This window comes from Octopus sinensis, linkage group LG5 (assembly GCF_006345805.1).
Source record: "Octopus sinensis linkage group LG5, ASM634580v1, whole genome shotgun sequence".
NCBI lineage: Eukaryota > Metazoa > Mollusca > Cephalopoda > Octopoda > Octopodidae > Octopus > Octopus sinensis.
This window is the reverse complement of record NC_043001.1, coordinates 44,611,091-44,636,412: the sequence shown is the minus strand read 5'-3', so window position 1 is coordinate 44,636,412 and position 25,322 is coordinate 44,611,091. Positions and strand designations below refer to the sequence as shown.

The 25,322-nt window shown below is 36.4% G+C and overlaps 1 protein-coding gene across 4 annotated transcripts in view; it reads right to left on the bottom strand.

Moving 5' to 3' along the window:
- LOC115212076 (plexin-A4-like) overlaps positions 1 to 25,322 on the bottom strand; it is a 129,326-nt gene that overhangs the window by 65,655 nt on the left and 38,349 nt on the right. Inside the window, exon 1 of one of the 4 annotated variants that reach the window (XM_036503373.1) lies at positions 17,810 to 17,826. The exons of 1 other annotated variant lie outside the window; for it this stretch is intronic. The gene's annotated coding sequence lies outside the window, so the exon portion shown is untranslated. Of the gene's footprint in view, positions 1 to 4,425; positions 4,444 to 17,809; positions 17,827 to 25,322 lie in introns of those variants that run through there. 2 more of the 4 variants (XM_036503370.1, XM_029780885.2) reach the window with 2 other exon arrangements.

Below are 25,322 nucleotides of genomic sequence, written 5' to 3'. Positions count from 1 at the left end.
TAATTCAATGAGGAGGTAGTTCATATGAATGAAGCAAGAACCTATTATTGAAATTGATGGAGAATCGATACAGTTTTTATGCGTGTGCTTGTATGCACACGCACACACACACACACACGCACAAAGACAAACACACACAGGTCATTTCTGATCCTAGGTGGAGTTAGAAATAGGGTAGATATGATTTTATCCATACAGTCTGCAAATAATTATAGTATAGCAGGGTCAAACTGCTGTTATCAAGTGAATATGAATCATATCTACCTATCTATCTATCTATCTATCTATCTGTCTATCTATCTATCTACATATCTATCTATCAATCTGTCTATCTATCTGTCTGTCTATCTATCATATATATATATATATATATATATATATATATATATATATAAATATATATATATATATAAGTGTATACACATACACTCTCTTTCTCTCTCTCTCTCTCTCTCTCTCTCACTGTCTTTCACACACACACAGAGTGCTTCAGTTTTCCTTCAATCTTTATTACTATGTGGATCACTAGAAAACAAAAGAAAAAAAACAACACTATCTTGAAGGCAAGAAATGGAAGACATAAAATACACACCAGCATCATCATCATCATCATCATCATGCCCAACCATCGCTCGTTCTTCTCTTTGGATACAGCAGCTATTTATTTTTTCAAAGGTAATAAGATTGTGTGGGGTGAAGGAATAAATGCAGGAGTAGGATTAGGTAAACAAAGTTTCCCCACCTTCTGCAATAATAAGAGTTTAACTTTCAGGTAACAGTACTGCCAGAGGACACACACACACATACACAATTGTACCTACCCCTTTAGGAAATGAGGTGAGTATATGTCTGTATGTGTGGGTGTGGGTATGTATATCCACACTGCTCTCACATCTAACAGTAAGATATGAATTACGTACACATTTATACACACACACACACATATAGTAAATAATAGTTTTAAATTTTGGCACAGGATCAGCAAATCCAGGGAGGGGATAAGTCAATTACATTGACCTCGGTGCTCAACTGGAACTTATTTTATCGACCTCAAAAGGATAAAAGGCAAAGTTGACCTCAGCAGCATTTGATCCCAGAATGTAAAACAGATGAAATGCTGCAAAGCATATTGTTCAGTGTGCTAATGATACTGCCAGCTCACTGCTTTTGTATAGTAAATAATAAGACAAAGTCCACCAAGATATCCAGTTTTATTAGGTTATGCATACTTACATATATTATGTATACTATATACATACATACATATATATATATATATATATATATATATATATATATAGTACCACCTAATTGGCCCTCATGCCGGTGGCACGTAAAAGCACCCACTACACTCTCGGAGTGGTTGGCGTTAGGAAGGGCATCCAGCTGTAGAAACTCTGCCATATCAGACTGGAGTCTGGTTCGCAAGACCTCAGTCAAATTGTCCAACCCATGCTAGCATAGAAAGCAGACGTTAAACGATGATGATGATGATGATGATATATATATATGTATATGCATATATGTGTGTGTGTATATGTATATATACACATATATACATATAACATATATATACATACTCTTTTACTTGTTTCAGTCATTTGACTGCAGCCATGCTGGAGCACCGCCTTTAGTTGAGCATATTGACCCCAGGACTTATTCTTTGTAAGCCTAGTACTTATTCTATCGGTCTCTTTTGCCGAACTGCTAAGTTACGGGGACGTAAACACACCAGCATCGGTTGTCAAGCGATGTTGGGGGGGACAAACACAGACACACAAACATATATACATATATACAACAGGCTTCTTTCAGTTTCTGTCTACCAAATCCACTCAAGGCTTTGGTCAGCCCGAGGCTATAGTAGAAGACACTTACCCAAGGTGCCACGCTTTGAGACTGAACCCGGAACCATGTAGTTCGTAAGCAAGCTACTTACCACACAGCCACTCCTGCGCCTATACATGCATACATATATAAAATTGAATATCTAAGTGTTATCATTAATTAGAATACATGTGAGTGTAAGAGTGTGTGTGAGTGTGTATTATTAACAGGTTGATTGACATCACTTAAGCTTAAAGTTTCCATGATACATGGTAAATGTTTTTTCCTTTATCCATACACATACCACCATATAAGCGTGTGTGTGTGTGTGTGTGTGTGTGTGTGTGTGCACATATCTTTTTTTTTATTTTAGATAGTCAACAATCTATTCAACATCATAGAATTTTCAAATGATGATTTTTGCCTTTCATCTTTCAAGGTGACATCACTAATGCTAGTAAAACAAAAAGAACACTCAATACAATTGGTAAAGTAGTTGGCATTAAGAAGGGTGCCTAGCAGCAGAAATCATGCTAAAATAGAAACGCTGGAGCAAGATGTATTGGTTCTCCAGCCTGCTGGATTCTGCTGAATTGTCCAACTCATGCCAGCATAGGAGGCAAACACAAAATGAGGTATAGACATGAATGTATCATCTGGAAGTGTGCTTCTCAATCGCAAGGTTTTGGACAAATGTCTTCTATTATAGCCTTTGGTTGACCAAAGCTTTGTGAGTGGATCTGGTAAATGGAAACTAAAAGAAGCTAGGAGTACATATACATATATATATATATATGTATATATATATATATATATATATATATAATATATATATATATATATATATATATATATATATATATATTATATATATATATATGTATATATATACATATATGTGTGTGTATATTCTTGTCTTGATATCACATGATAATAGTAAGCAAGTGTGGCCATCATACCAGTGGTGACATTGTTTCCAATCTGCCATAAAAATATGACTGGCCGAGGGGAAATATTACCTTATTTGGAAACTGGTAAGAGTTGGCAATAGGAAGGGCATCCAGCCATAGAAAATTTGTCTGTGATGCAAGTGTGGAAAAGTGGACATCAAAATGATAATGATGATCTCTCTCTCTCTCTCTCTCTCTCTCTCTATATATATATATATATATATATATAGAGAGAGAGAGAGAGAGAGGTAATATTTATCCCCATTTATATGTGGACGTTCTGTTAGAACAAACTATACTGTGGTAAGATACCATGAGAGAAACCCTTATATTACCTTTTGGTGCAAAATGTACTCTTGCTTACATCACTAGTGAGCAGACAAAAATCCCTGCCACCTCCAGTACCAAGACCATCAGATCACAAGATTTCGACCCTCCTTGGTCTTGTCAATGATGGAAGCTCAACCACTAGAGATAGCTTGTTAAAAAATATTTGTTAATACTGCCTCTGCTGCTAATAAATATATAAATATATTCTATTCTTTTCTTTTATTCTTTTATTTGTTTCATCTGACTGCAGCCATGCTGGAGTACTGTCTTTAGTTGAAGAAATCGACCCCAAGACTAATTCTTTGTAATCCTAATACTTATTCTATCTCTTTTGCTGAACCACTAAGTTACGGGGATGTAAACACACCAACATCGGTTGTCACGCGATGGTGGCGGGGACAAACACAGACACAAATACACACACATAATATATATATATACGACTGGCTCCTTTCAGTTTCCTTCTACCAAATCCACTCACAAGGCTTTGGCCAGCCCGAGGCTATAGTAGAAGACACTTGCCCAGGTTGCCACGCAGAGCAACTGAACCCAGAACCATGTGGGTGGGACCCAAGCTTCTTACCATACATCGAGATTCATTATTGAGAATGACCACCTTTTTGTACTATGACAGGAAAACATTGCATCAGTAATTTTAGTGCAAAAACATACATGCAACAGTAGCAGGCCTTTTGTGTGTGCATATATGTGTACATGTACATTTTCTTTGTTTGTTTTACTCACCAGACCATGTTGGGGTACAGCATTGAAGGGTTTGGTTAAACAAATCCACCCCAGGACTTATTTTATTGATCTCTTTTTGTCAAACTATGTTACAGAAAAATAAAAAAAAAACCAACATTGTTGTTTAACTGTCAGGTGTGGTGTAGGGGAACAAAAAGATGGGAACACACCATCGTTTTAATGTCCACTTTTCCCTGCTTGCATGGGTTGGATGGAGTTTATTGAGGCTAATTTTCTTCAACCAGATGCTCTTCCTGTCACCAACCCTCAGCTGTTTTCAAGCAAGGCAATATTTCCCTGTAGCTAGACATGTTCTCACAGAATATTGGTAATGAATGACACTGCTTGTATCACAGTAGCAATCATTTCACAATGTGATGTCAACCTAGAAGACACAAACACACACACACACAAGATGGGCTTCTTTTAGTTATCATTAACCAAATCCATTCACAAAGCTTTGGTTAACCCAAAGGACTGAACCTGGAACTATGTAGTTGGGAAGTAAACTTCTTACCACACAGCTATGCTTGCACCTATACACATATGCATATACATTATATATTTGTGTGTGTTTATATATATATATATATATATATATATATATACACACATTCATACACACACATACACAAGTATGTATATGTGAGTGTGTGTGCCTGTGCCCATATGCACACACACACACACATACACACACACAAGTGCATTTTTCAGTTGGTTACACTGGAGTACTTCATTTTAAATGTCAGCATACTCTCCAATCCATAAATATTTTGAAAAAATAAAAAATATAGTAAAAAAAACAACCATATAAAAACATCATTGAATACTTGCTGTACCTAATTTCCCTCTGTCTCTAATTTGACTGCCCCCCTCCCATCAAAACACACCCACCCTAATCTCCAGTGCATGGATAGGAAGGTGGAGGTGGCAGTGTGAAAGGAGTGGACCCTATAAACCAATCCTCCAATCAACCAATAACCAACAATTCCTTTCCACCACCATCCGTCCTAACCGACCTAACCCAACAAGACAGCCACCAGCTGAGATGTGGTAATTTCATATAACTTAGCCAGGGCCAAGCCAGAAGGCAGAGAGAGATAAAGCTAATTGGTTTGTTGTCTTTTAACATGATACGATAATGATGATGATGATGATGATGATGATGATGATGATAATAATAATAATAATAAATCATTTTAATAATTTGATAAAACTGACAATAATGATGATAGTGGTAATGGTGATGAGGGTTAGGATGATGAGATTGACGGAGCTGATACAGGGATGATGTCAATGACGATGATGATGATGATAAATGAGTCATCCATTAACTACACCTCTCCACCACTTCTCGTTCATCCCAAACATCTCCCCTCCCTCTACTGGTAAGTAGTCTCTTCCAGACTCCAGCAACAGAAGTGTAAGTGCCCTAACCACCACATACGGAGTGCGAGGTTAGATGGGTAGAGAAAATAGTTTCAAGCTATGTAAATATGCTTGGGTGCACAAAGTGTGTGTGTGTGTGTGTGTGTGTGTGTGTGCGCGCACACATGTATGTGTGTGTCATCATCTCATCATCATTTTATGTCCGTTCTTTCATGCTAGCACAAACTGGAAGAGTTCTGCTAGTCCATGTGATTTACATCATCTGGCATACACAGCAACAGAAAAGACAAAAAAAAAACCCCCCAAAAAACAGGTCATCTTTACTGACATGTATGTCTTAAAGAGTGGATTGGATGTATTTTATTGTGCCACTTGTACCAGAGAGGTTCCATCATATTGGAGGATAAGTTTTGAGATCGATTTTCATGTTGTTGGCATGATTTCTCTGAGTGGACGCCCTTCCTATCACCAACTATTTAAACAGAGTGTACTGGATGTATTGCATAATGTTACCAGTACTAGAGAGGTTGTCTTAAACAGGGGGTCAAATGTGAAAAATGCATATTCTCTTTTAGAGTTATAGCACACTTAGATGGGTAACCAATAATGTGGCTTATAAAGTCCATATATTATATTTGCATATAATGCGTGTGTGTGTGCATGCGCATGCGTGCATGTAATTAGGCATTGATAATTTTGAATATCCCAGACAATATACAACTTCTGGTTAATAGACGCAGATGTAAGATGTAAGGAACACAACTTACAACACATAAAGAGGTTATTTCCTGTTGGTGGTAGGAGAATTGAATATATTAAAAAATATGTAATATATAATTTAAGTGGCTTAAATAAGGGTGACATAGGAAGAGTAAAACCAAAACTATTCCCTGAAAATCTAGGTGAAAGACAGAAAATAAACTCATACATTATAGATTATAATATTCAGCTAAACGTAGTCTATATTACATTCAAGGACCATAAAGAAAAACTTGTTTCTTATTTGAAATATAGATTAACCCTTTCGTTACCAACCCAGCTGAAACAAGCCCTATCTCTGAGTACAAATGTCTTGTTTTCTTAAGTTTTGAATTAAAATCTTCCACCAAACCTTAGTCACAATTTATATTCCTAACACTAGCTTAATGATAACTAAGTTATTTTACTAATTTCTTTGTTACATTTAAAGTAATTGAAAGAAACACAGAGCATTTCAAAATCAATACAGTAATGAGAGGGTTAATTAATCCAAATAAATCTGAGATTCGTTTAATTAGCAAGGAAGTCTTCAGCAAAATTAACAGTAATATTAGAATGACAATTAGCCTTCAACAATGAGATAATAGGAGCATGGTCATTAGTTAAACTAGTAGTATTAATAAGAAGCAACTTCAGATTTACCCATATTATTGAATATTATCCTGCTATCTCTACATTCCACCTCACCTAATATTCATTAAGATATTTAACAACATAGTATTATGCATGGCAGAAAAATTATGCCCTCTGACATGATTTTACCTGGGTCAAAAGAATCATACTCCATGTAAGTATGAGGAAAAGGGAGTATATGAGCATGCTGGAATATATGACCTGATAAGATTATCTATCCTAGATTCACAAAATATTTTTATTACAATAATCTTTGGCTTATAAAGAGATGTTGCTGAATCCCCAAATGGTAAAGCAACAGAGCCCAACCTTTTTTGGCATCATGCACTTAACAAAATAAAGTGCATAATATGTAATTTAATTATTACATGTACAACACGCACGCATGCACGCACGCACACACACACACACACACACACACACACACACACACATAAATCAAATTTAAAACTATTCTTTCTGTGCAGCTCAGTACCAAATGATCCACAGTCTGGTATTAGTCTGTGGGTTGGTAGTTGGAGACATCTGTGTTAAAAGAAATGCTTCAGGTATAGAAAAGAACATATTAATATCGCCAATAATTTTGGCCAAAAAATAACAATTGTTACCAACTTAAGTATCTTTAATTTATTAGACACAACCTTCAATTTAACTCTTTTGTAAAACATAACACAAGCTTACATATAGACTCCACAACTTTTAAGAATCAGTTCTGGAATACCAAACCTGTCATCAAATAAGGCTATCCTTGATACACAAACTACAACAATAAACTAAAATCTGGTAGATTCAAAAAGATCATTTATACTCCTAACCCCACTCTGCCATTTCTCGATAAGAATGGAAGCTGTAACATCACCTGATTTACATCCCATTCATCTTTAACTATTAACACTAATATCTGTAAGAATAAGCATTTCATAGCTTTAATTGATAAGGATTTCCCTATTAGCCACAGATACAGAAGATTATTTAATAGAAACAGTCTTAAACTAAGTTATCATCTCATTGCTAACATCGTGAATTTAATAACATATAATTAATTGATGTTAACTGCACACGTCAAAATAATAACACATGCTCCTTTAATAAGTCATGTAATACTAAAGAGATCATGAATGAGGCAGCCACATCTAGCAAAGCAAACCTTGATCTAATACACAAACACAATGTAGGGGTGATGGAAGTAAATCTAAACAATGGTACTGCAATAATGTATTCCTTCTCACATATGGAAAAGAGGAATGCTACAAAACTGTCTTATAACATTTGGCATTTGAAAGAGTGTGCTACAGATTGCAACAAAGATCCTTGAAAGATGTGAATCTTATAAAACTGGAATAACAAACACAATTTACGAACAACTGAAATGAACTTCATAGTCAAGAACTGACATGATTCTGCTAAATGCAAGGTCAGAAATATTTATGAGATGCCATCACTTTGATAAGTGCTTAATGGAAAACTGGAATTTAATATTACCACTAGACTGAATGGATTTACATTAAACATTCACCTACACTTTCTATCACAACTCCATTACCTTCTCCCTTCGAATCCTGAAGCCTCTTTATTTATTTGACTAATTAATGCATGCAAGTGCATATGTTCTATTATACTCTTTTTTTTTTACTTGTTTCAGTCATTTGACTGTGGCCATGCTGGAGCACTGCCTTTAATCGAGCAACTCGACCCTGGGACTTATTCTTTTGTAAGCCCAGTATTTATTCTATCGGTCTCTTTTGCCGAACTGCTAAGTAACGGGAACATAAACACACTAGCATCGGTTGTCAAGCAATGCTAGGGGGACAAACACAGACACACACACATATATATATATACATATATACGACGGGCTTCTTTCAGTTTCCGTCTACCAAATCCACTCACAGGCTTTGGTCGGCCCGAGGCTATAGTAGAAGACACTTGCCCAAGGTGCCACACAGTGGGACTGAACCTGGAACCATGGGGTTGGTAAACAAGCTACTTACCACACAGCCACTAGATCTGTAAATGTGTATAGACACTTGTGGTTATGTGTGTGCGCATGTACAAGCACACATACAAACACACACACATGGAGCCATGGCTGTGTAGGGAGAAGTTTGCATCCCAACAACACAGTTTCAGGCTCAGTCCCACTATGTGACACCTTGGGCAAGTGTCTTCTACTATAGCCCCACACTTATAAATAAAAGCCTTGTTAAAAGAACTGAAAGAAGCTTGTCTTATATATATATGTGTATGGGTGAGTATGTGTATGTTTGTGTGCTTGTGCATGTTACTGCGTCTTTGCCTTGACATTGCACGATAGCTGTAAACAAATATTATCATCATGTAAGCAGTCTCCTTCATTTCCAGGTTGCCGTGAAAACATGTCTAGTCATGGGGAAATATTACTTTACTTGGAAACAGTTGAGGGTTGGCAACTTGGGAACAAGAAGAGCATTTGGCCCTAGAAAATATGATTCAACCATTTCTGTTTGAACAAAGAAAAGTGAACATCAAAATACTGATTATATGCATGTATGTATCTATCTCATATATATATATATATATATATATATATACACACACAAATATATATGTATGTGTGTGTGTATATACATATATATATATAAATTTGTTGACATTACTGAACTCCCTTCATTTAGTACTCTTTAACATTTTTAACTCTCATTATCTTTGTAACATATTCACTTAACCTTTTAGTTAGATTTTTATAATTACTTATATTTTTATCCCACAACTATTTCCTTTTTTTTAAAAATTTTCTTCTCTGGTCATTCACATTCGAGCCCTTTAGGTTATATATATATAAATCGCAAGGCTAGTCCATCACAGGGTCACCCATTTACAGAGGAATGGATTGGAGCAACACAAAATGAAGTGTTTTGCTGAAAAACAACACACAGTCAGTCTGGGAATTGAAACCACTATCTCACAATCCGGAGTGCAACATATTTAATGGCTAGGCTATGTGCCTTCTACCTATTATTATTAATATGATAGAAATGGCAGAGCACCAGAATAGATACCTTTCATTAGTTAACTTTGTCATTCATTCATCCAAAGACCAATAAAGTACTAGTTGACTACTGGGACTGATTAAATTAACTATACCCGCTCCCAAAATTCATGGCTTTGTGTCAATGTTATAAACTGACACCAACTTTGCCTTTCAGCCCTCCAGGGTCAGAGAAATAAAGTACCAGTCAAGTACTGGAGTTAATGGTATCAACTACTACCTCTCTTATCAAAATTACTGGTTTTGTTCCTAAATCGGAAACATCGTCATCATCATTCGACGTCCGCTTTCCATGCTAGCATGGGTTGGACGATTTGACTGAGGTCTGGCGAACCAGTCTCCAATCTGATCTGGCAGAGTTTCTACAGCTGGATGCCCTTCCTAATGCCAACCACTCCGAGAGTGTAGTGGGTGCTTTTACGTGCCAGTTTGGTTATTACTAGCAGTAAGAGTTTGCTCTGGCATTCCATCACAACCTTCTTTTATTTCCTTCTCAACTACTCATCTACCCCTATATACAGTGGAGGTGTGTCGTGGCTTAGTGGTTGGGGTGTTGGACTCAAGATCGTAAGATCGTGGTTTTGATTTCTGGACTGGGCAGCATGTGTTCTTGAGCCAAACACTTCATTTCATGTTGCTCCAGCCCACTCAGCTGGCAAAAATGAGTAATCCTGTCACGGACCATTGCCCCATCCAAGTGGGGAATATATATGCCAGGAAACCAGCCCTTATGAGATGGTATGACTTGAGAAAGTAACTTTTTTTTAACCCTATATACAAAGCAGGGTAGCCATGTATCTCCCCTTTATAGCAAGAGATTCAAGCTTGTCCTTCTATCATATTTCAGCTTGTCAATGCCTGGCATAAAACCACCTTCCTCTCACAAATAGTCCCTCCCTCCACTTGGTAGTGGGAGCTCTTTCCTTGTTCATTTTCTGTCTGGCAAGCAATCTCAGCAACCTCATTAGGGCCAGTGACACAAAAACAACACCCTGTACACATTGTAATGTGACTGACATTAGGAAGGACATCCAATAATAGAAACTATGTTAAAGCTTACACTGGAACTCGGTACAGCCTTGCAACCCACAGGATCCTGTCAAACTCACAACCCATGCAAGCATGGAAAACAGATGTTAAATGATAATGATGATGAGGAGGATGATGATGATGATGATATTTTGTGTTGAAGAAAGCTAGATCTTCTTCAACTCTTTGTACCACATCTCTGACAACAAATAATTCTAGTTGAATACTTCTAAGATTCCATAGCTGAAAATGTGGAAGGTTGGGGTCAGGGTATTAGGATTAAACCAGATTTGTTTCTTCTAGAATATGAAGACACTGACAAATGAGATGTCAGTCATCATAACTTAATGAGGACACTCATTAAAAAATACAACAAATAAAAAAACCAACTAATTTGTTATTTAACTCAACACATTTCTTGAAGAAGTGGGGGATGAGGTGGAGGAGGTGATGATCCATGTGACCTTTTTTAGGAAATATGATAAGCTAATGTTTGTTTCCAAGACACATAAAACTGATGTAGCAGACAAAACAGCAGCAGTAGCAAGCCAACAAAAGAGTCTCTATGTGGTTGCTCAATTTTCTAGAAATAGCAACCAAATCTTCTTTATATTGTACCCTACTATGTTAAAAAAAAAGGCACATGGGATGATATAGTTTGGGTATTCTAAATTTAGATGAGAAAGAATAAATAAATGGATGTGGCTAAACAAACAACAATAGTATCATGAACAATTTCTTACACTGGCATAATGGTAACACCTAACTTGGAATTTGAACTCCAGATCAGTAAGTGATGAAACTATTCTACCATCCATCCAATCAAACTTATAAATAGCAATGATGATGATGACAGGAGGAGGAAGAGAAGATGAAGAAGAAAAAGAAGGGTGTTATAGACAATGTGTGTGTGTGTGTGTGTGTGTGCGCACACATATATGTATACACACACACAATGTCTAAAAGTGTGTGTACGCATCTAAATGCCGACCAGCTGACGCCACTGATGGAGCTGTTGAGCCGTTCAAGTCAGTGATATAACAAGACATCGTTAGAGGCAAAAGATGTTAATTAATTAGGAAACAAGGAATCCGCAGAATGTACAACATTTTCCTTGGAGATTTTTCTTTTCTTTTAATCATTTCTATTTCATTCTTTAATTTTTGTTTATTGTAATGAAATGGCTGAATGATGGTGGTATTGGTGTGTATTGGTGGTGGTAATGATGATGAAAGCTATTGTAGTATTGGCTGTTATTGTGGCAGTTACAGCAGAGATCATGGTGGTGTTGGTGTAGGTGATGGTAGTGATGGTGCTGGAGGTTGCAATGTTACCAATGTTTATACTGTTAGTATATAAAGATGATGATGATGAGAATGGATGTCAAAGAGGATGCTGACAATGAAATTATCTGTACCAAAGAAGTTAATCATAACACCCATTATTTTCTAATTTAGATTCTAAATGGTAAAATAAACCAACACTATCCATGAAATTCAATGGAAAACTTGTGCAATTTAGAAATTTGTCAACAAGACACAGGCATGGCTGTGTGGTTAGAAGTTTGCTTCCCAGCCACATGGTTTTGGATTCAGTCCCGTTGCATGACACCTTAGGCAAGTGTCTTCTACTATAGCCTCAGGCTGACCAAAGCCTTGTGAGTGTCACCATTTAATAACCAGTGTTGGTGTGTTTACATCCTGGTAACTTAGCAGTTGGGCAAAAGAGCCTGATAGAATAAGTACCAGGCTTAAAAAAAAAAGAAGTACTAAGGTCGATTCATTTGACTAAAATTACTTCAAGTTGGTGCTCCAGCATTGCCACAAGTCTAATGACTGAAACAAGTAAAAGATAACTGAAAACTAAATGATAACAGTGAAAAAATTTCCCTGTTTTGTGTAATTTGAGGTTACCAACCTCAAATCCTACTGGGTGACTACCCATCAATAAAGCAAGTTGTGATCAATAAAGCAGAAGAAGGCTTACCAAAACAAGGTATACACTGGCACAATTCAGCTCTGGATTTTGGACCATATTATATGAGTATAGCAAATGAATAGATTCAGATGCCATCAACATAAGTCTAGGTTTCAGTGGCACAACACATGATGTCCTATATCTCTTCCATTGTAGTTAATCCTGCTAGTCTAAATATACTGGACCAATAGAACAACACCAGGAAAGTATCAGAATAACATCAACTTTAATTGCGGCAATGCACAGGGCTTCTAATGAAACAGTCATCACAACAACAACCCGGAATTTGTCTGAGGAAGGAGATAGGAACAAACTGTACTGGTTAGTGATACGTGATGCTGCAAAAGACTTCTACACCCACTACAGCATGTACTCTGAATCAAGGGTAGTGTTCAGAGACTGCAATAATTGTACCCTGCTAAGCTTACATTTGCTATCCCCACCCCTTACATCCTTGACTCTCTCTCTCTCATCTAACTACCTACACACACGAACACAAAGTTTCTTTTCCACAAATTCACTCATAAGGTTATAGTTGACCTGAGGCTAAAATAAAGGATGCTTGTCCGGGTGCCACACAATGGAATTGAACTGGAAACTATGATTGTAAAATGAACTTGTTAACTATATAGCCACACACGCACACAAACACACATACATTGTATATGAGTCAGTGATGGATGCACTATACAACCACTCAGAAAGAGCAGCCAAACAACCCTCAAATTGCATTCTTCCATCTAAAAGAAAAGATAGAAAACAGGGCTTGGAGTTACTGATGCAATAAAGAGGAGGGTCATAAATTGCATCACCAAAGCACCAGAGAGGGCTTTGGTTGAAGAGGACAGACTAGAGGTTTGTTGCTACTCTTGATACAAGCTAAGACTTGATTAACTCCTGTTAAGTCAACTGGATGAGGAAGTCTGATGTTGAAAGACCCAAAACCCCTTGAAACCCAACAAACATCACTGATGATGCACCCCAGTGATTCCATGAGATGTATCTTGGAACTAGATAACAATATCTGCATAGATGAAAAAAACAAAAAAAAAAACAAAACACCCTAATGACATGAAACTAATTTTAAAACTTTTAATGCAAGCATAGCAAACAAGTTTAAAAAAAATACAGTATGAGAAATGTTACATCCATTGATCTTGTTTGGTATGTTGATATTTAAACAAAAATTAATTCTATGTATATTTTGATCCATTAGAATTGCTTGACTTTGAAAGGCTATTTCTAATTACTATATATATGTATATATGAAACAATAATTTATTTTTTTGAACTCCAAATGTCAACAGCTTTTATTTCTCCGACCAAGTACTGATGCTTTAAAGAGCAAGCAGTCCCAATGTGTGTTTTCCTTTGCCATTTGTATGGAGTTAACAAACTATTTCTAAAGACTGACTATATAAAAGAAAAAAAAAATGTTTGAAAAGTAAGTGATTGTCAATATGTACTTCTTCTCTGTTATATAACATCTAAGGCTTCTATTGATCAGTCAGGGCTGACCATGCATCTGCCCCTAAATTGCACCTCCTCAGGGAGAAGGTTTGAGCAAAACGTTTGTGGAAGAACAGTAGTTACCCAAAGCCATGCATGAGGTTGCCCAAAGGAAAAAGGAAAGGGTTGATACAACATAGCACCAGTGTCATCACAGGTAAACTTGGAATGCAAAGAGATAGAACAAATAAATATACTGCAAGACATTCTGTACTACACACTAATAATTCAACCAATCCACTTTTCTAGAGCCCACCACAAGCTCCAGGCTTAAAAAAAAAGAAGTACTGAGGTTGATTCATTTGACTAAAATTACTTCAACAATGCTGAGGGTTATTTCCTAAAATATACATTCTAGGGTGTGAAAACTGTCTTGTTTTGCAAAATTTTCCCGAAGAACCAGTAGATAGGAACTTTTATCAATTTCACAAAAAATATTTTCTTGTCAAAGTTAAGTATTTTTATGAAAGGATTATGAATTTTTATGAAAGTTGCTAAAACTTTCACTGAAAAGTGGTATTGTACATTGTAGGGAGTTTGAGATGTAGGGCTGATGTGCTACATCAAATTGATGCTAGTAATGTTAAATGGATATTTGTGTTTTTTTTAAAGAAACATAATTTGGATTGCTTTTGGATTTAGAAGACCGTCAAAATAAAACAACAGTATTAATGTATTTTAAAAGTCTCATTTTCTTTCCTTGTTATTTACAGAAAAATATTGTTTGATTCACTAACAATGTTTGGATTTAGAAAGGGAATTTCTCAAGACTAAATAAAACAAAGAATTCATATACCTTATAAACTGAACACCCACAACCCAACAAGTAAATACGTATATTGTCATTTGAGTTGCTAGAAATAACAGTTAAATCTCCTTCAAACCACACATATCATTGTCTTTAAGGAAAAAAGAGTTAAGACATTAAATACTGTGATCCGAAATACTGTTAAACAGATAGAGAAATCTCAACTGGAATATCTTTGACAATACACCTGCAGGATCAGGGCTGACTTGGGGCTAAGCACCAAGAATGATAACAACCAGACGATCAAGATCCATTTTCCCTGTCAGATATTGTTGTTTGCATTTTCTCATATTTTCTTTCTTTCTTTTTCTTTTCTTTTGTTTTCAAAAATAATTCCTGTGTGTATATTGATTCTCTGACTCTGTTTGAATTTGGAAGAGCTAATTCTAAAGACTATCCCATTCTGGTAATGAATCCAAAATGGCACTGTACATTGTTTGTTTCTCTTTGGCAATAACATCATGCCTCAAAGGAAGCTAACACCATTCTGACATTTTGGGACAGCTGTTAAATGTGTTTTCTATGTCTCAGTCTTAACGCAAATTTGGCACATTTGACATTTCCCATTATAGATACAAACACAGATAGTTAGTTAGATAACGGGGTGGGGGGAGAAAATGGTAAACAGACTGATAGATAGCTAGTCATATAGATATACAGTTAGATATATATATATAGACAAACAGACAGTTAAATACATAGCTAGCTAGATAGACAGATAGACAGACAGACAGGTAGATAGATATAAAGATAGCTACAAACACAAATAATTAGTTACACACATCACTCACATGTATAAACATAAGAAAATAGTCTTTATATACACACACATATATATATATATATATATACTTTTACTTGTTTCAGTCATTTGATTTTGGCCATACTGGAGCACTGCCTTGAAGGGTTTTTTAGTCAAACAAATCAACCTCAGAACTTATTTTTGTATGCCTAGTACTTATTCTATTGGTCTCTTTTGCCGAACCACTAGATTACAAGGATGTAAGCACACCAACACTGGTTGTCAAACAGTGGTGGTAATGGTGAGGGTGGGGGAGAAACACAGACACAAAGACACACACATATATACGATGGGCTTCTTTCAGTTTCTGACTACCAAATCCACTCACAAAGCTTTGGTCAGCCTGAGGCTATAGTAGAAGACTGAACCCAGAACCATGAGGTTGGAAAGCAAACATTTCACAACATAGCCATGCTTGCACCCATATATATATATATAAATAAATAAATATAAATAAATAAATATATATATATATATATATATATATATATTTAAATATATAAATAATATATATATATAAATAAATAAATATATATATATATATATATAAATAAATAAATAAATAAATATATATATATATATAATATATATATATATATATATATACATACACACACACATATATATACACACACACATATATATGTATATACACATTCATACATATATACATATACACATACATACAGACACACACACATATATACATCCATATACATATACACATGTGTGTGTATATATATATACACACACATACATATACATACATACACACACACACACATACACATTGACTGTGTATATCTGTAGGTATGTATGAAGTCCAAATGAACAAAAAATGACAAATAAAATTTACTCTACAAACAATATAGAACCCCACCATCAGTGGATGTTTTGTTGTTTTCTAGAAATTGATTCACAACACCAAATAAACTGTGTTTACAACTCAAACAATCATTAGTACAAATAATTCCACCATCAGTAAGTACTGTGCTGTGTTCAACCATACTTAAGGCACTTAACTACTGCTGGCTCAACTTTACTAGTTGCAAAAAGGCACAACAAACTTCTATAAGAAGTGAAATTACCAAATAATTTTTGAATACTTATTGACCTGCAATAAGTGAGAACTGTCAATGTGTTTGAGATGGTGTGCTGCTGCAAGACATACAAAGGCACATAGTGGGTGCAAGTTACATAAGAGTACTGTCCATTTTTTAAATGCTAGTGTTCCTACACACACACATTCTACAAACTCATTCTGTTGCCAATACTAACTCCAGGTAAATCTTGGGATGCCATAATTGATGATGTACAGGGATGTACTGAGGCTACAACATTTGCAGAGATTTATCATCATCGTCATCGTCGCCATCATCATCATCATCATTTAACGTCTGCTTTCCATGCTGACAAGGGTTGGACAGTTTGACAGGAACTGGTTAGGCAGAAGGCTGTACCATGCTTTGCTGTCTGTCTTGGTATGGTTTTTACGGCTGGATGCCCTTCCTAACACAAACCACTCCACAGAGTGGACTGAGTGCTTTTTACGTGACACCATCATCATCATCGTTTAGCGTCCTCTTTCCATGCTGGCATGGGTTAGACAGTTCAACTGGGGTCTGGGAAGCCAGAAGGCTGCACCAGGCCCAGTCTGATCTGGCAATGTTTCTATGGCTGGATGCCCTTCCTAACGCCAACCACTCCATGAGTGTAGTGGGTGCTTTTTACGTGCCATGATAATAATGAGCAGGTCTTTCCATGGTTGATCTCTTTGATTGAGCCACAATTCTTGGTCAAATACAGATTGGCATCTGGAATATTGCAAGAGGCTCACTGCACTCTACAGCTAAACAATGAAGTTACAGGAATGTCAACTGTTGCATTTTATAGTGGATTAATGAAGACAATGAGTGACAATGGCCAGGGAATAATTCTAGGTACTGACAGGGACGGTCTATGTATTTGCTTCTGGAGTATGTTCAGGTTTTGGATTATGGACAATTTTCAAAAATTCTTTGTCTTATGCTACAACACTGGGATATTACTTGCATGGGGCATTACTCTACAGACATGACCATAATGAAACCACCAGTAGCCAAACCAATCTGAAATATTTGAAAGATGACCTTATATTAAGTTCAGTGTCTGTGCATTACTGATTTGTGGGGCCATGTTGAACAGCTGTTATTGTAAGTGGGGGACAGACCTGAACTATCTTTCTATCAGCTGAGTCTATAATGAAGATCTGAAGACTGACCCATACCCTTCATTTGGTGAGGAAGAGTGGGTAAGTCTTCTTATGTGTGGTGGTTATGCTTATGACAATGATGGTGATGATGACAATGATGATGGTAGTTGTCATAGTATTCATGGTGATAATGGTGATACTGATAATAATGATAGCAGTTATGATGTTTTTGTTGGTGGTGGCAGCGGCAATGATGACTAGCAGGAACAATGACATTGATGATTATAATGATGACGATGGTAACAATGATAATGATGATGATGGTGATGACAATGATGAGTGTAATAAACAATAAAAAAGACAGCTGGCTTTTGTTTCCTATCTGTTACACAACAGTCTATTTTAAATTATATATATGTATATTTATTTTCATGATTCATGAAAGGGCAAGGGAGCAGGGGAGAGAGGGGATTTTTGCCCCCTTCCACCACACTCCCCACCTTCACACCCTTCTACACACACACACATACTTCCTCACTACCAACATCACAACCACTACTACCTTCTATCTCACCCCTATCCCTGCGTGTGCTTCTGCTTACCATATGCAACCCCCGCCACCTCATTAGTTTTCACACTAGTGTTACACAAACACAACATCCAACACAATAGATACCACCACCACTTACACTAACAACACTAACATTAGTCTAATCATCAATACCGAACTTCCTCTCCATGCGCCCAAGATCAAACACCACACCACCAACACTGTCTCAACCACCACTATAAAAAAAACCATCACCACAACCACTCCTACCAATACTGCCATCAAAATGCCACCATCATTGCTACCAGAGTTTCCATAGGATTACTCGACCAGCAAGAGATAGCACCTAAATGTCATCCTTTTGCTTCAGGAAAAGAGCATGTTGGATAATGTAGTTTTGAGTTCATTGCACATAGCAACGAAAATGGGATGGCCATGGATGGAATGTCTTTCGGGCATGGTTGTGTGGTAAGAAGTTTGCTTTGCAGCCATGCGGTTTCAGGTTCAGTCTCGCTGAACAACACCTTGGGCAAGTGTCTTCTGTCATAGTCCCAGGCCAACAAACACCTTGTGAGTGAATTTGGTTGATAGAAACAGTGTGAACAGGTGGCGAGCTGGCAAAAATGTTAGTACGCCAGGCAAAATGCTTAGTGGTATTTCATCTACTGTTACGTTCTGAGTTCAAATTCCACTGAGGTCGACTTTGCCTTTCATCCTTTGGGGTCGATTAAATAAGTACCAGTTACGCACTGGGATCGATATAATCGACTTAATCCATTTGTCTGTCTTTGTTTGTTCTCTCCGTGTTTAGCCCCTTGTGGGTAGTAAAGAAATAGGTATTTCGTCTACCGTTACATTCTGCACAAACAAATGTTGTGACCTATTATTAAAGCCTGGTAGCCTTCATCCTAGTATTTTATACACACACACACACACACACACACATGTACGTATGTGTGTGTGTGCATGTGCGTAGTTGTGTTTGTCCCCCATGCACTGCTTGACATCCAACGGCATCCACCTAACTTCATGGTTTAGAAAAAGGCTGATAGAATAATTATCAGACCAGACCGAACAAAAAAAAAGTAAAAAATAGGATTTGTTTGGCTAAACGTTTTAAGGTGGTATCTCAGCATGGTCGCAGTCCAATAACTGAAACAAGTAGAAGATAAGAGACAGACCTGCCACTACCACCAGCACCACCACCAACAACAACAGAACATAATACTGGTTTCAAATTTTGGCACAAGGCCAGTAATTTTGGGGGATGAGTAAGTCGATTACATCGAACCCCAGTGGTCAACTGGTGCTTGTTTTATCGACCCATAAGAGAGCATAAACATCAATAACACACAATCACCACCATTACTACAAATACTGAAATTAAAAAAAAAATTAAAAACAGCATCAGCACTATAAAAAAAAAAGATGGTCTTCTCCACCTCATAGACAGCACAAAAAGAACACACCACCACCACCACCACCTTATAGACATCCCTTCATCACCACTGCTACCACAAACCACCACCACTACTACTACTACTACCACCACCACCACCACACCACCACCACCACCACCACCACCACCACCACCACCACCACCACTACTACTACTACTACTCTACTACTACTACTACTACTACTACTACTACTACCACCATCACCATCACCACCAAATCCATTGCTACTACCCTCTCCACAACCATCTCCACCACTTGATTCACCAACGCTACCCCGCACCCCATCCACCACTACCAGCAAACAATATCATCAGTCGCCTGCATGTCTGAAGTTACATAATGCAATATCAAAAGAAAGCAATCAGGTAATACTTGTTGGGGGGGTCATGGTGGTGGTGGCGGTGGTAGTGGTGGCAGAATCAAGGAAGTGGTGTTAGGTAGCATGATGGAGATTATAGTGGTGTTATATTTATTTTCTTCTTTTAGTGATGGCAGTAGCAGTGGTGTTGGTGGCTGTGAAACTCAATGGAGGATATAATACAAATGATACAACATCAGCAGTGACGCCACGACCATGTTTTTACAGTCCTTACATGTGTGTGTATATATGTATGCATGTATGTATGTATGATGTATGTATGTATGTATGTATGTATGTATGTGTGTATGTATTTATATATACATATATATATGTACATATATACATATGCATATATATGTATATGTAAATATATAAACATATATATATGTATATACATAGAAACACACACACATACATACCTGTATATATATATCACCATTTAATGATGATATACATGTATGTACGTATATATGCTCACACACACACACATATGTGAGTATGAACGCAAGCATGCTTAATTCAAGTAAATAACTGTAAAATTTTAAAAATATAATAAAAACAAGAACAGAAAAGACAGATAATCAAAAACCCCTGAAAACATCATAATTACATCAGAAAATCTCAAATACAGTTTAGGGGATGCCAAAGTTGTAAGGATGGTTCCACGCTACATTTGAAACCAATCTGATTCGATGTAACAGAAGAAAGAAGGAAAGGAGGAAAGAAGTAAAAGAAAACATTAGCTGAGAAAGCAATCTTGTAAATATAGTTATTGTGAAAGTTTCCTGGTATCATTATTATAGATTCTAAGAGCAAGATCTAATCAAAAGCCATGTTGGTCGGTGCTATTGAGAAGGGAGGGGGAACACATGTGGTGGAAACATTATAAGAACCACCCATTCCATCTTTAGCAGCACCTTTCACAATTTCAGTTAATTTCTTCTTTAAAAGGTGGGAAAATCAGTTAAAAAAAGCAACAAAAAAGTAGCTGTTTGGTAAGAAGCTTGCTTCCCAATTACATGGTTCCAGGTTCAGTCCCACTGTGTGGCACCTTGGGCAAGTGTCTTCTACTATAGCCTTCGGCTAACCAAAGCCTTGTGAGTTGATTTGGTAGATGGAAACTAAAAGCCCATTGTATATATATATATGTATATATATCTATGTGTGTGTGTCTTTGTGTCTGTGTTTGTTCCCCCATCATCACTTGACAACTGGTGTTGGTGTGTTTACATTCCCATAAGTTAGTAATTCAGTAAAAGGTGTTTACATCCCCATAACTTAGTGGTTCAGTAAAAGAGACTGATAGAATAAGTACCAAGCTTAAAAAGTAAGTACTGGGGTTGTTGATTCATTTGACTAAAAATTCAGTCTAGTGACCCAGCATGACTGCATTCTAATGACTGAAACAAGTAAAAGATTAAAAAAACATAGCTGTGGTGGGCAAAATACTTTTGCAGTATTTAGTTACATTTTTATACTGATTTGTTTTCAAATCTCACCATGGTGTTAGCTTTACTTCCAACCTCCAGAGTTGATGATATGGACTAGCTAGGAAACTTCTACAGTGTTGATTCTCAACCAGGGGCAAATTCATTTCTTTGCAGGGAGCGGGAGTGGGGGTAAATTTACATGTTAGGAACTTAAATACATCATACCTGAAAATTAAGCAAGCCCTTTTGCTACAAACCTATCTAAGACTGTCCCTGGTCCTATGATGCATTCTATGATACAAAATTCCTGTTTTAAAGTGATCATCACCATCATCCTCATCATCAACAATATTAAATAGTGTGTTTACGTCCCTGTAACTTAGCGGTTCGGCAAAAAGAGACTGATAGAATAAGTACTAGGCTTACAAAGAATAAGTCCTGGAGGTTGATTGACTGAAACAAGTAAAAGAGTGTAAGAGAATGTAGTCCTACATGCACTATATCTGGAGAATGGTCATGGGTGGAACATCTTTGATGATAAGTTTGCTAGTTTCCTTAAATTCCAAATTTTACCTTTACTCAATCTGGGGATAAACAACAGCAGAAACTACCTATCTAGAGAGCCTGCTAACCTGCTTGAAAAACAACCGATTCTCCCTTATATTGCACCCAACCATAGTTAGAAACAAAATAACCCCTTCCCCCTCCTCAGCATACTAGATGATGTAATTCTCGATAAATAACATAGGGCAAAAATTCTGGATGGTCGGAACTGGAATAATATTGATCATAGACTTACTTGATCAGAGCTAGCCTAGAGCTAAAAACAACAATACACATGATTATCCAAGACTATAACTGCTTCGCAGACAGTTTACTTGCTAAAACAGCAGCCAAATCTACTGCAAGTCATACCCTTCATGTCTTAGAAAAAGAAGGATATACTCAATATGGTAGCTCTAGATTTATTGTCTGAATAAAAAAGAAAAAGATGGAGATTATTATAAATAGAACATGTCTGGTTGATACAGGGTGGAGCTTTTATTTTTAGCATTTGTTTGATATGGAGGAAGGAGCTGAACCTGTGGCCTTTTAAGACATTCTCCTGAAACTCATAAGATCAATGCATCAATGGTCCTTTTGAACAGCTGCAAGTCAACAACAACAAATAAAAACATAACTAGGGACTAAACAACAACAAAGTACTAATGAAGAACTAGGGTCAATCCATCCATCTATTCATCATAAAAATTTATATATTTATGCTAAATTTAGTAAATACTATAATTTGCAGTTAAGACAAGATCAAATCAAAAGTGTGGTACCATTAACCAAGTATCTTCTACACTAGTCATGAGTTGAGCAAAGTCTTCCAAGTAAAATTTGGTAGGGAGAAACTGAGTGGAAGCATGGTGGAAGAACTGTTCCTATTCTTGGGTGATATATTTTAATTTGATGTTGGGGAGTGAGGAAGCATTCTTTTTATGCAACTTCTACCTGAACTGATTTCGATAACTCCTGTATTAAATATATTCTCCAACCTTTCTCCTGAAATTACATCCTCAGTTGTATGTCTCTAGATTCCATTCCTGCCCATGACTCTTTCCAGTTACTGAACATCTGTCATATTAATACCTAACCTCTAATCCACGTGGAGCCTGAAAGGTTCTCATGGGCAATGCTATCTCTCTTCTTATTCAGGAAAATACATTTTGAGGTAGTATGATAGAGTAGAAATACAATACAGGAATTTTATAACATTAGACTGAAATAACACATTGCCATAGAAACAGTTTACTACAACAATACTAGTTGGCTACATTAGCTTTAGTTTCAGTTTGTAACAAAGGGAGCTTCATTTTATTTGTTATTTGTATTTTAGTTCACTATACTATTTACAACTGAAGTTTGTTACAACGATTTTAGTTTCAGTCTGCAACAATAGTTTGGTTTTAGTTTGCAAAAACAGTTTTAGCATTAGTCTGCAACAATAGTTTTTGTTTAAGTTTGCTACTATAGTTTTAAATTTAGTTTGCTTTTATATAAAATTACAAGAAATTCCAGTTTGCTACAACAATTTCAATTTGTTTGCTATAAAGCTTCAGTTTCTCTGGACAATTTTACCTCACCTTCAATACTTACATTTTTAATACGACATTTTAGATTGAAAAATCATGCGATCATCTTGAGATGTTATGCTTCTATATTTGCATATAAATGTACTTTGTTTGACATGGTCTAAACACAAAATTATAGCATGATTGCCTATTGTGTGTGTGTGTATGTTTGTGTCTCTTTGTTTTAATGTAACGTGATTATTGTAGCTAGGTCTGTGGAATTAAAACCTATGATCTTCATCATGCATAATGTTATTAATCAACTTTGCTTTTATGCAGGTATCATGCAGGTTAGAAATTGAGGATAACAGGTTCAGGTGTGGCACCTTGGATATATGTCTTCTACTATAGCCCCAGGCCAACCAAAGCCTTGTGAGTAGATTTAGTTGACAGAAACTGAAAGAAGTGCACTGTGTGTGTGTGTGTGCGTTGACATCACATCATAATTGTAAAATGATTATCACTACCATACAAGCAGTGCCATTCATTTCCATTATTCTGCAAGATCATGCCTGGCCTGTAGAGAAATATTATCTTACTTAGTGAGGGTTGGTGACAGGAAAGGCATCTGGTTGAGGAAAATCTGTCTCAAATAAACTCTATCTGATCCATGCAATCGTGGAAAAGTGGACATTAAAATAAGGCTGAGGATGATGATGATGATGATGATGATAATGAGGATGATGAGAATGATGGTGATGATGAGGATGAAGATGAGGATGATGATGATGATGATGATGATGATGATGAGGATGATGGTTTCATCTACATTACTGGATTCAAATTTTAACACAAGGCCAACAATTTTGAGAGAAGGGTAAGTTTATTACATTTCGCCCCTGTGTTCAATTGGTACTTATTTTATTGACCCTGAAAGGATGAAAGGCAAAGCTGACCCCAGTGACATTTAAATTCAGAACATAAAGATGAATGAAATGCTGTTAAGCATTTTACTGGACAGGCTAACATTCCAGCCAGTTTGCCACCTTACATGTTAATATTACCATGTGACAAGTACAACTATATTGGTAACACTTTTAAAATACCTTAATATACTGTACTACCTCCTTATTTCCATAGCAAAAGTACAAGCGGTAGTATTTAAACCTACAAACCTAATGAACAATGAAAAATGCCCTACTGAGCTGTTGATTCTAAGAAAAAATATATCAGTAATATATATATTTCACACTTAATTTAAAACATTTACTTATGCATGAGTTGTCTTACAAATAACATAAATAATATAAATGCTATGTTTATAACAGATTGCCTTCAATTTTGTTTGGTAGATTAGCAGTCAGTTGCCTCATGAATAATATAAATGGTGTGTTTTTTGATTCCATTCCATAATTACGATGTTTCTTTAAAGTGTTACATACATAAACAGTAACAGAATAATATAAATATTAATGTTCATTTACATAC